We start from the raw sequence: 10,780 nt of genomic DNA, 5'->3' as shown, positions 1-10,780 counted from the left end.
GGTAGGTGTTTCTTAGGGTCTTTAGAACAACAAGCAAACTCATAAATTTCACATAAATTCCAAGCATAGCATTGCAAACATTGAATTTGATCCCATAATAGTTTCCCTTTTTCAGATATACGGTGTCGCACAAAACAAGCATGCTCATCTAAAGATTTGCCCTCAACTAAACTAGTGGGGGTTTCGGCACGAGCACAAAGGGATCGAAGATGATCCAAGTAAAAAGCTTCAGGAGTGTGATAGATTTTGAGTGGTTCTTCAACCACTGGTTCAGTAGGTACAACTAATTTTTTTTGGTATTTTGCGTTTCCTACCCATAGCTAAAAATAGAGAACAACTTAGAACAGCAAATAAAAATTACTTAGTGATAAAGCAAACAAGCACACACGAGAATATTCACCCCACGCTATGACTCCCCGGCAACGGCGCCAGAAAAAGGTCTTGATAACCTGCAAGTATACGGGTTAGTTGTAGCCTCTTTCGATAAGTAAGAGTGTCGAACCCAACGAGGAGCTACAGGTAGAACAAATACTCTCTCAAGTCCTATCGGCCACTGATACGACTCTACGCACGCTTGACGTTCGCTTTACCTAGAACAAGTATGAAACTAGAAGTACTTTGAAGGTGTTGTTGGAAAGGTTTGCAAGATAATAAAGAACACGTAAATAAAATCTAGGGGCTGTTTAGATAAAGATGCAATAAAGTAAATATAGCGAGTGTGAAAAAGTGGTGGTAGGAGTTGTGGAATTGTCCCTAAGCAATTGACTATGTTACTAGACCGGTAATCACTATTGCAATTCTATTTGAGGGAGAGGCATAAGCTAACATACTTTCTCTACTTGGATCATATGCACTTATGATTGGAACTCTAGCAAGCATCCGCAACTACTAAAGATTCATTAAGGTAAACCCCAACCATAGCATTAAAGCATCAAGTCCCCTTTATCCCATACGCAACAATCCCCTTACTCGGGTTTGTGTTTCAGTCACTCACGCAACCCACTATAAGCGAATCATGAACGCATTGCAACACCCTACAGCGGGAATACCTCACGCTTGCGCGACACGGAGGGCACCATAGGACAGCACCAATAATAAAACATGCAACTCAAACCAATCATAGCAATTCATCAATCACCGATAGGACAACGAAAATCTACTCAGACATCATAGGATGGCAACACATCATTGGATAATAATATGAAGCATAAAGCACCATGTTCAAGTAGAGGGTACAACGGGTTGCGGGAGAGTGGACCGCTAGATATAGATGGGGGAAGGTGATGGAAATGTTGGTGAAGATGATTGCGGTGTTGGTGAAGATCGCGGTGATGATGATGGCCCCCGGTGGTGTTTCGGCGCCACCGGAATCAAGGGGGAGAGAGCCCCCCTTCTTCTTCTTCTTCTTCCTTGACCGTCTCCCTAGATGGGATAAGGGTTTCCCCTATGGTCCTTGGCTCCCATGGCATGGGAGGGGCGAGAGCCCCTCCGAGATTGGATCTATCTCTTTGTTTCTGCGTTCTCAGATTCTTCCCCTTCACCGTTTCTTTTATATCTGGAGATCCGTAACTCCGATTGGGGTGAATCTTTTGCCCAGATTTTTCTCGTAAAATTAGCTTTCTTGCGGCAAAAGAAGAGCGTCAACCGCCTTACGGGTGGCCCACGAGAGTCCAGGGCGCGCCCCCTGTCTCGTGGCCACCCCGGACACCGTTTCGCGTTGATTCTTCCTCTGGAAAATCCCAAATATTCCAAAATAATTCTCTGTCTGTTTTTATCCCGTTTGGATTCCATTTGATATTGGGTTTCTGCGAAACATAAAACATGCAACAGACAAGAACTGGCACTGGGCACTAGATCAATATGTTAGTCCCAAAAATAGTATAAAAAGTTGCCAAAAGTATATGAAAGTTGAAGAATATTGGCATGGAACAATCAAAAATTATAGATACGACGGAGACGTATCAGTGCCAAGGGATGGTGGAATGCGGACTCAACGCCAACTAGATGATGATCGCGGAATTCACCAACAACCACAAGCTGGACGCCAAGAACATTGGGGAGACCATCTTCAAGCTTCATGAGAAAATCGAGCACCTCCAAGCCCAAATCTATGACCTGCAAAACCAAAACTGTGAGTATGAATATAGATTCAAGAGGATGAGTTTGGCTGTAGATTTAAGGATCCCGGAGACTCGATCATCCTTCTATGATGGTGAGCCTATGCCTTGGAAGACGGACGACAAGCCTACACCATCAACAACTCCATCATCACCACCCCCGAGGAACTAATCACATGGGTATGGGCACTCTCCTTGGCAACTGCCAAGCTTGGGGGAGGTGCCCCGGTATCGTATCACCATCACACTCCTATCTTTACCGTTTTGTTTAGTTCGATCCTTTTAGTAATATCTTGATCTAGTAGAATAAAGTTTTAGTTTTGAGTTTCACTTTATGATCCCTCTATGTAATCGAGTCCGTGAGCTATATATAATAAAGATTAGTGTTGAGTTAAGGGCTTTGCTATCTTGTTATGATCTTGAGGGAATGAAAGAATGAAAAGAAATAAAAGAGATCATATTGACCTTATGGAGAGTAATGACTTCACATATAAAGGGTATGATGAATAAAAGTTGTTGAGAGCTGGCAAACATAGTTTTGGTCATCGTTGCAATTAATAGGAAGTAATAAAGAAAGAGATGTTTTCACATATAAATATACTATCTTGGACATTTTTTATGATTGTGAGCACTCATTAAAATATGACATGCTAAAGAGTTGATGTTGGACAAGGAAGACAACATAATGGGTTATGTTCTCTCGTATCCGAATTAAAGTATATTGTCATGGATCATGCAACATGTCGAGCTTGCCTTTCCCCCTCATTCTAGCCAAATCCCTTGCACCAAGTAGAGATACTACTTGTGCTTCCAAATATCCTTAAACCTAGTTTTGCCATGAGAGTCCACCATATCTACCTATGGATTGAGTAAGATCCTTCAAGTAAGGTGTCATGCTGCATGCAATAAAAATTGTTTTCTAAATATGTATGACTTATTAGTGTGGATAAAATAAGCTTTATACGATCTTATGATATAGAAGCAATAAAAGCGGCGGACTGCATAATAAAGGTCCATATCACAAGTGGCAATATAAAGTGACGTTCTTTTGCATTAACATTTCGTGCATCCAACCATAAAAGCACATGACAACCTCTGCTTCCCTCTGCGAAGGGCCTATCTTTTACTTTTGTCTTATACATTGAAAGTCATGGTGATCTTCACCTTTCCTTTTTACATATTATCCTTTGGCAAGCACCTCGTGTTGGAAAGATCCTGATATATATATATATATATATATATATATATATATATATATATATATATATATATATATATCCAATTGGATGTAAGTTGGCATGAACTATTATTGTTGACATTACCCTTGAGGTCAAAGGTTGGGAGGCAACACTATAAGCCCCTATCTTTCTCTGTGTCCGATTAAAACTTCATAACCATAAGTATTGCGTGAGTGTTAGCAATTGTGGAAGACTAAATGATAGTTGAGTATGTGGACTTGCTGAAAAGCTCTTATATTGACTCTTTTCGATGTCAACGATGAATTTGATCTAGTAAAAGTTTCCCCTTTTCAGATATATGGTGTCACACATAACAAGCATGCTCATATAAAGATTTTCCCTCAACTAAGCTAGTTGGGGTTTTAGCACGAGCACAAAGGGATCTAAGATGATCCAAGTAAAAAGCTTCAGGAGTGTGATAGATTTTGAGTGGTTCTTCAACCATTGGTGTAGTAGGTACAACAAATTTTTTGGGTATTTTGCATTTCCTACCCATAACTAAAGATAGAAAACAACTAAGAACAACAAATAAAAATTACTTAGTGATAAAGCAAACAAGCACACACGAGAATATTCACCCCATGCTATGACTCCCCGGCAACGGTGCCAGAAAAAGGTCTTCATAACCCACACGTGTAGGGGGTAATTGTAGCCTCTTTCGATAAGTAAGAGTGTCGAACCCAACGAGGAGCTAAAGGTAGAACAAATATTCTCTCAGGTCCTATATGCCACTGATACGACTCTACGCACGTTTAGTGTTCGCTTTACCTAGAACAAGTATGAAACTAGAAGTACTTTGTAGGTGTTGTTGGATATGTTTGCAAGATAATAAAGAACATGTAAATAAAAAGTAGGGGCTGTTTAGATAAAGAAACAATAAAGTAAATATAGTGAGTGTGGAAAAGTGGTGGTAGGAGTTATGAAATTGTCCCTAAGCAATTGACTACGTTACTAGACCGGTAATCACTGTTGCAATTTTATTTGAGGGAGAGGCATAAGCTAACATACTTTCTCTTCTTGGATCATATGCACTTATGATTGGAACTCTAGCAAGCATCCGCAACTACTAAAGATCATTAAGGTAAAACCCAACCATAGCATTAAAGTATCAAGTCCCCTTTATCCCATACGCAAATAACCTACTTTCTCGGGTCTGTGCTTCTGTCACTCACGCCACCCACCATAAGCAAATCATGAACATATTGCAAACCCTACAGCGGGAATCCCTCACGCTTGCGGGACACAGAGAGCACCATAGGACAGCACCAATAATAAAACATGCAGCTCAAACCAATCATAGCAATTCATCAATCACCGATAGGACAACGAAAATCTACTCAGACATCATAGGATGGCAACACATCATTGGATAATAATATGAAGCATAAAGCACCATGTTCAAGTAAAGGGTACAGCGGGTTGCGGGAGAGTGGACCGCTGAATATAGAAGGGGGAAGATGATGGAGATGTTGGTGAAGATGATGGAGGTGTTGTGAAGATCGCGGTGATGATGATGGCCCCCGGCGGCGTTCCAGCGCCACCCGAAGCAAGGGGGAGAGAGCCCCCCTTCTTCTTCTTCTTCCTTGACCTCCTCCCTAGATGGGAGAAGGGTTTCCCCTCTAGTCCTTGGCTCCCATGGCATGGGAGGGGCGAGAGCCCCTCCGAGATTGGATCTATCTCTCTGTCTCTCTCTGTTTCTGCGTTCCCAGATTCTGCCCCTTCACCGTTTCTTTTATATCCGGAGATCCGTAACTTCGATTGGGGTGAATCTTTCGTCCAGATCTTTCTCATAAATTAGCTTTATTGCGGCAAAAAAAGAGCGTCAACCGCCTTACGGGGTGCCCAGGAGAGTCCAGGGCGCGCATGTCTCCCTGGGGCGCGCCCCCTGTCTCCTGGCCCCCTCGGGCACCGTCTCGCGTTGATTTTACTTCCCAAAAATCATAAATATTCCAAAATAATTCTCTGTCTATTTTTATCCTATTTGGACTCTGTTTGATATTGGGTTTCTGCGAAACATAAAACATGCAACAAACAGGAACTGGCACTGGGCACTGGATCAATATGTTAGTCCCAAAAATAGTGTAAAAAGTTGCCAAAAGTATATATGAAAGTTGAATAATATTGGCATGGAACAATCAAAAATTATAGATACGACAGAGACGTATCAATACTCCATTATCACCTCAAGTATCCGTGGGCATGATTATACGATATGCATCACACAATCTCAGATTCATCTATTCAACCAACACAAAGTACTTCAAAGAGTGCCCCGAAGTTTCTACCGGAGAGTCAAGATGAAAACGTGTGCCAACCCCTATGCATAAGTTCATTGAACCCGCAAGTTGATCACCAAAACATACATCAAGTGAATAAATAGAATACCCCATTGTCACCACGGGTATCCCACGCAAGACATACATCAAGTGTTCTCAAATCCTTAAAGACTCAATCCGATAAGATAACTTCAAAGGGAAAACTCAATCCATTACAAGAGAGTAAAGGGGGAGAAACACCATAAGATCCAACTATAATAGCAAAGCTCGCGATACATCAACATCGTGCCAAATCAAGAACACGAGAGAGAGAGAGAGAGAGAGAGAGAGAGAGAGAGAGAGAGATCAAACACATAGCTACTGGTACATACCTTCAGCCCCGAGGGTGAACTAATCCCTCCTCATCATGGAGAGCGTCGAGATGATGAAGATGGCCACCGGTGAGGGATCCCCCCTCCGGCAGGGTGCCGGAACGGGCTCCCGAGAGGTTTTTGGTGGCTACGGAGGCTTGCGGGGGCGGAACTCCCGATCTAGGTTATTTTCTGGAGGTTTCAGTATTTATAGGAATTTTTGGCGTAGGTTTCACGTCAGGGGGATTTCCGGGCTGTCTACGAGGCAGGGGGCGCGCCCAGTGAAAGTGGGCGTGTGGTCCACCCTCGTGGGCAGCCCGGGACTCTCCTGGCCCAACTCTTTCACTCCTGGGGCTTCTTTTGGTCCACAAAAAATCGTCAAAAATTGGCACGTCAATTGGACTCCGTTTGGTATTCCTTTTCTGTAAAACTCAAAAAGAAGGAAAAAACAGAAACTGACACTGGGCTCTAGGTTAATAGGTTAGTCCCAAAAATAATATAAAAGTGTAAAGTAAAGCCCATAAACATCCAAAACGGGTAATATAATAGCATCGAACAATAAAAAAATTAGATACGTTGAAGACGTATCAGCTGGTCATAATGGGAGTATCATAAGCGGTATCATGCATGTCAAGTAAACTCTTTGGATGATGTGACACACAATTAAATGAGGAAAGAGATCATATGATATCATATCATGATACCGTATCATATTAAATGTTGCACTACTTTGTGTCATGCATGCTTGTTGTATTGAGTTAATGTGTTATGTTGGTGCATTCGAATGCATCTGAAACTAGATGTATACTAGCTTGGCCCGTTCTAATGAACATCCGTTTCAAAAAGAAAAGTTCTAATTAACATATTGTTGTTTAAATTGCAGGAACCCTATGAGTTGCCTCTTGGCAGCCCTTGTCGAGGAATATACGTGATTGATCTGGTGTTCATAGAAGTCAATCCTTGGGTGAAAACGAAGGGGACAGATCATTCGACAAGCAGCTACTCTCAGCGTATGGAAAGACTGAGATTCGTGCACACTTCGACGACAGACTGGGTGGACGGATCTCCAACGATATCTGCAACCTGGACATAGGATTTGTGTCCCTCGCGCAAAGCATGGAGGCATTTGCGATTCACCGGCTTGAGCACTGGCTACAGTGATGAGATCGTGTTGTTTGATGGGAAATTCTTCACGGACAAGAAACTGTTCCAGCACATCGTCGCTGTGAAGGCGAGCGAACAACTACATGTCATTCTGCGGGTGGACGGGTTGACGTTTCGGTGGACCTTTCATGGTGAAATTGTTGGACCTGTTAGCTCTCCTGATGGTGACGAGGTCGTTGAGTATGGCCAGTTTTTTTAGGGTCTTCTTTGCTCCGAAGAACTCCGAGGGAGAAGGCCATCTGCCACCGCCAACGTCCTGACATACGTCGATCGTCTGAAAATGAAATTAGTGAATAAGCTGCCCTATAATGCTAGCTCTATAGTTCAGCAGTATTTGATTAGAGGTTGAATTTCTCCTTGTAAAGCCCTTGTGTGATGAAACAGCACAAGGGTGGGGTAATCAAATGCTGGATATATGAACATGTGGTGTGTGTGCGCGATATTCTCTGCTTGATTGGCATTATATTTTCAATGCTAGCTAATGTTTCCTCTTAATTTCCATGCATCTTTCCGGTGTTTTGTGTGCATAAACGATCCATATGAAAAGTTTAAAAAAAAGCCTGACGTGTGATCGTCCGTAGTAGGTATGTTAAGTATATATATCTTGTGATCAAGATATGTTAAATATACGGGAAACACTAACGCCCACACGTGTGGGCGTTTGCATCTCGCCCACGCGCGTGGATCCGTGTCCGTTTGTGGGTGCACGAATCTTGGCATGTTTGTGGTGTCACGTAGGACTGAGCTGGTGTGTTGGCATTCACGCGGTCGCCCACACGTCTGTTTCACCACATGAAGGGGCCGGTGTGTGGGTGTTTAGCAGTTCGCCCACACGTCAGTTTTCATTCACGCACAAGGCCTGGTGTGTGGGCATTTGCCATCTCGCCCGCACGCCCGTCTCCTCTCCCACACCCAAGCTGTCAGTTGCCATGTGTTTTGCAGTATACATGGCAACTGCCCTAGTGTGCTTGTAAGCAGATGGCAACTCTCTCTTTTTTTTTACCCGAACAAGTCAGTTGCCATGTGTTTTGCAGGGTACACGGCAACTGTCCTAGTGTGCTTGTAAGCAGATGGCAACTCTCTCTTTACCCGAACATGTTGTTTTGTCATGTCTTTTTGTAGCCCTACACGGCAACTGCCTAGTGTTAGTAGGTGGCAACTCCTAAGTGATGCAACATACCCTACCACAAACATGCCCAGTATACAAGTCATGGTGAATACACCGGTCAATGACAAGGGGCTACATGCGCCTGCTGCAGTCGTCGACAAAGGGATGCAAACGGAGGATATTATGGATGAGATGACTACAGTCGCGGATGTGAGAAAGTTAGTTAACCAAGACAAGGATCATAAAATTATATAGGAAATGACACATCTTAGCAAAGGAAGAGATGGGAACTTGCGTATATTATGTGGTCCTGGCTTTCTGCACATAATACACAATGGAGGAGTTAATGTTAATTATGAGAGAATTGCTAGAGTTAATGAGTCCATACAAGTGCATGCACGTACAAAACCTGAAAGGAATTTGTTTCCTAACCGAATTGTAAAACAGTACCATGCATGCGTTTGGAGAGATAAGAGGACGTGGAGAACCTGCAGAATTAAAAGGAAAGAGAGTACATGCGGCAGATTTGTTAGTGCTACTTCACGGAATATACAAATCAGTGGCGCGTTCGAGGTCGTGCTCTCATCAGGTGGTATCAGATTACTGGGTTTCTCACGGTGCAATTTCTTTTTTGTTGATTGAGGATGTACGGTGACTCTGACTATTATGGATACATGTCCCATAATGACAAGTTGAAGACACCAAAAATCACAGGATGGTTGGACAGTGATGCTACATCGACAGAGTACAAATCATGGGAAAATAGGATGGAACGTATGTTTGACAAGCGTGCTTTACATGATCCTAATTTGGATGAGTTTATTGCTTTGGATCTTGCACTGGAGCGTGTGGATGATGAGTTGTATGAGTTGTGGCGTAAGGAGAAACATGACAAAAATTTATATTGCTCGACAACAATTTGGAAGGATTTTCGAAACTTTTTAAGGGCGGAATTTTTACCTTCTCGTTGTGACAATATTGTGCTGCCTCGTGTGACGACCATGGTGGTTGGTCCTGTGGAGGCACGCACTCAGAAAATCAAAGTTATGGAGCAGAATGCTAAAATTAATAAGGTGGTGGTGCAAGCGGTCAACAAGTCAACTGCGGTGGGGATTACTCCAGATGAGAAGAAACAAATAGTACATGTTGCTCACAAGGTTCCAAAAGCCCCTATGGACATGGCAATAAAAGAGGACCCGGCATTACCAATGAGTGGGCTGAACGTACAACTCAAGAGGGTAAATGATGGTAGTAGTAATAAGGTGGATAAAGGGCAGCGCTGGAGTTTGTTTTAGACTCAGTGCGATGTCAAGGGAACGGCGTGTAAATTGATCATTGATGGAGGTAGTTGCACCAATGGAATCAGCAAGATATTGGTGGAGAAACTTGGCTTATCCACATGGCGATACGATGAACCACATCATTTGGAATGGTTGAATAATTGTGGGCAGCTAAAAATTACACATAAGGTGTGTGTGTCGTTTAAAGTGGGACAGTATATTGATGAGGTGGAATGCGACGTTTTATCATTAGAAGTTTGTGGTTTATTGCTTGGACGACCATGGCAGTACGACCGCAATGTAACACATGCCGGAAGGATGAATACATATACTTTTGTTCATCATGGTAAGCAAACGACACTAAAGCCAATGGAAGAGAAATCAATTTGCTCAGATGTGGTGTTGACAGTACGCAAGGAGAAAACTTTGAGAGTCAACTCGAAACCGAGGACGGTTTCCTTTCAAGAGAGGGAGGATGATGCAACATACCCTACCACAAATATGCCCAGTATACAAGTCATGGTGAATACACCGGTCAATGACAAGGGGCTACATGCGCCTGCTGCAGTCGTCGACAAAGGGATGCAAACGGAGGATATTATGGATGAGATGACTACAGTGCAAGTCGACGAGGCGGATGTGAGAAAGTTAGTTAACCAAGACAAGGATCATAAAATTATAAAGGAAATGACACATCTTAGCAAAGGAAGAGATGGGAACTTGCGTGTATTATGTGGTCCTGGCTTTTTGCCCATAATACACAAAGGAGGAGTTAATGTTAATTATGAGAGAATTGCTAGAGTTAATGAGTCCATACAAGTGCATGCACGTACAAAACCTGGAAGGAATTTGTTTCCTAACCGAATTATAAAACAGTACCATGCATGCGTTTGGAGAGATAAGAGGACGTGGAGAACCTGCAGAATTAAAAGGAAAGAGAGTACATGCGGCAGATTTGTTAGTGCTACTTCACGGAATATACAAATCAGCGGCGCGTTCAAGGTCGTGCTCTCATCACTAAGGTTTTCAAATCATGGCAACTGTTGTAAACCAGACCATACATGACAACTGCTTAGTGTTAGTAGGTGGCAACCTCTAAAGTTTTTAAATCATGGCAACTATAGTAAACCAGACCATACATGGCAACAGCTGCAGTTATCCAAAATGGCATCTCACACTTGACCTGAGATGGCAACTGCAGTTGAGCAACCATGGCAAATGTAGTTGTCTGACATGGCAACTATAGT

The sequence above is a fragment of the Triticum aestivum genome, chromosome 2B (genome assembly GCF_018294505.1).
Source record: "Triticum aestivum cultivar Chinese Spring chromosome 2B, IWGSC CS RefSeq v2.1, whole genome shotgun sequence".
NCBI lineage: Eukaryota > Viridiplantae > Streptophyta > Magnoliopsida > Poales > Poaceae > Triticum > Triticum aestivum.
Note: the sequence above shows the minus strand (reverse complement) of the source record.